Source organism: Haliaeetus leucocephalus, unplaced genomic scaffold (genome assembly GCF_000737465.1).
Source record: "Haliaeetus leucocephalus isolate CR32 unplaced genomic scaffold, Haliaeetus_leucocephalus-4.0 Scaffold657, whole genome shotgun sequence".
Classification (NCBI taxonomy): Eukaryota; Metazoa; Chordata; class Aves; order Accipitriformes; family Accipitridae; genus Haliaeetus; species Haliaeetus leucocephalus.
Window position 1 is genome coordinate 361,656 of NW_010973093.1, and position 3,027 is coordinate 364,682.

The following is a 3,027-nucleotide window of genomic DNA, read 5'->3' on the forward strand; positions in this document are numbered from 1 at the left end:
TAGCAGCCAATGGCGGCACGCGATTGCCGCCACCGGCTGTCCGGAAACCAGCGGTACCACCGAGAAGTAGGGAAGGAGAGGCCCTCTCGCGGCCGCCCGCGCCGCCACACTCTATGGCGAGGCCTCCGCGGTACCCTGCCCGCCTGGGGCTCCCCGCATCGGCTCCATCCCTGCGGCTGCTAATTGCGGCCCTTTATTGCCAAAAGTGATTAACTGCGGAGGTCTCCCAGGGGGGAAACCGAAGCTCAGACTGATTTTAACCATCCCGCTACACAGCCATCCACGCTTCACCAGGAGAAGCCCACAGCATCCCCTCAGTGAAGGATAAAACATTAGTGCCAGCAGATAAATGCTGCTGCCGAAGCTCCCACCCCAGCCTCCCTCACGGCCCCTGCTTTATTTCCTCCTTAATCCCCATCACTCAGCTCATTTCAAATGCAACCACTCACAGTTCCCATGCAGGAGCACCCCATCTTGCTTCAGCCCCTGTGCAATACACCAGGCAGGGAAATCATCTCAGCGGGACCAGGAGATGTTTAAGGATTGTACGGATGCCAAAGCATGCAGGCAAGCACTAACGGGGCTTTTTAAAAGCAATTAAGACTGAGAGGATTTTACAGCTAGAAGCCGATTTTAATAAGGGTCATAAAACCCACACACTTTCTTGCACAGTCTTGAAAATTAGTTCATGGCTTTCTGCAAAGGCATGCTGAGAACAGCAGCTGGCCATATGCCTCCGTCTGTACCCACTCCTTCAGGGTGTTTGTGGCGAGGACCAGGATTTCTGACAGCTTTAAAGCCTGTGCCTGTGCTCCAAGCCCCCAGCCTTAGCTCAACACAGCAATTACCAACCCATTGCCTAGAGAGGCGAGGCTGGAGGCTCAGTTCCAAATATCAGCATTGAGATCATCCACAAAAAGAGTCAAGTTTAAATTTGGGGCATTGCTCAAGGCAGAAGTTTGGGGTGTTCTGAGCACAGGCCAGAAATGTCCCTTTTCCCCATTAACTGCTGCTGTATCTGCCACTTCTGGCAGGGAATAATCCACATATTTCCCAAATCACAGGTCATCTCCTGCTGGCTGAAGGACCTGCGAACACTTGCCTTTAGATGGCACTGCATTATACAATATCCATGAGATCCAGCTGTGAAAAGGGTTGTTGCTCCCACCAACGCTTAGAAACATTTTGAGATGGATCTCTTTGCAATATGGAAGGAGAAAGAGCATTTTGTCCCCACAAGCGGGGACACGTGAGGCTGAGATTACCCCATCTGAGCCGAAAGCACCGCTAACGCGTGCTCACCCCCCTGCCCCTCACTGGAGCCAAGAGCACCATTAATTTGGCACATTTAGCATAATTTAGCTCTGATTCTCAATTAAGAAATTAATCAGGACGGCAGCTCTGGGGAGGGTCTCTGCCACCCCCAAGCTCCCAGAGACCCCTGGGAGCACTCAGGCTATTTGGTCCAGCCACCACCCCCCACCCCCTGCTTCCCTCCCACCTACGACCCAGCATAACCCACACTCAAAGGGCAAGAATTTGCCCTTTGGATGTTTCACAATGTCATGGATTGATAAACCCGCATGGGGCTGGTTAGAGGTGACATGGCAATGCCACCAGCCCAGGGCATCAGCAACCCCCGGGCCCCAGCCCAGGATAAATCAGTAATTCCCTATTTCTGATGCCAAAGGGGTCACACTGGACAGATCCAGGGCCAGCTTTCCCCACCCCCGAGTCTGGATCTACTACACAGGGACATGCAGTGGCCATCCCAGCCCCATGTCACAGTGCCCACACAGGGACACTTCTCCAGTGGGTCTGAGGATGTCCCCGCACTTGGTGCAGAAGAATGGGGTACATGATGCCCACAGAAGGGCATGCCCACTGCAACCCTCGCCCTGCCATGGCCCAGGACCAGAGGAGAGCATCCCTGTGCCTCAGGACACATTTGCAATGTTTAGCCTTATAAATCCCGGTTGTGGGGCCGGGAGTCCAGCACGAATCAGGAAGCAAAGCCTCGCAAAGCCCAGAGCCAGCACTGACTCCCACGCTGGTCCCAGTTGGGCCAGTTCCCTTTTCTGCTGCCAGGTCCCCACCGTGACACTGGGCTGGACTTTGTCATCAGTCTTGCAGGTCTGGAACAGCAGAGAGCCCCAGGAAAGCCAGGCACGGTGTCCTGGAGGGGAGTTGGAACCAGCCACATGAGCATCCCACCCGCTGGCAGCAGCTCAGTGGGCTGAGTTCACCCTCCCTAAACAGGGAAAGTCTTCCAAGCCCTTGAGACCTGCCTGCCTCTGGCAGGTGATTCTCCTGCTAAACTCTTGCAGTAGCAACGATCGAGTCTGGGGTCACCTCCAGCACCCCAATACAGATACCCCACATGGGGTGAGGGTCTTTCCCCCAGCCCTGCCTCGGGCACTGCAGGATACCAGTACGACTTGCTCCAGCAACAAAACCCAGTAATAAAGAAGATGCGCTTCAACGTGTTAAGGCTGAACTTGCCAAATCGTTGTTCCTCAAAAAGACTGGTTTATCCCAAAGTCAGGCAAAGCGCAGGCAGCAGTGACACAACCCCCTCCCCACAATCCACCCCTTCCTTGAGCTCCCAACCCCACATTTGCAGCTCCATCCTACAGAGCCCAGCAGCTCAGCCAGGAACCAGCTCTGGATGCCCCAGACACGGTGCCGCATTCCCTTGGTCCTGCTGCATGGAGACCCCAGACAGCAGATGGGGGGGTTCCTCTCCCCAGGCGTGAAAGCAGAGTGGATAAAACTAAGCCCTGGCAGGGAATAACTGGGGGGGGGGGGGCCCCCCCCTTTTTTTGTCCCTGCCATTGCATCACCTGGCTCTCCTCCCGCCGTGGCTCTGTGCATCTTTATCTAGCCAAAAGCAAGACACTGGGAAGAGATGTTTCCTACGCGATGGCTTTATGGAGGCGTGTGTCTGTGTAGCCCCGATCCTGCTAAAACCATCCCTGCTGCAAGTCCCTGCAGGAAACAGCCCCCCCAAGTCCTGGGGCCCCATCC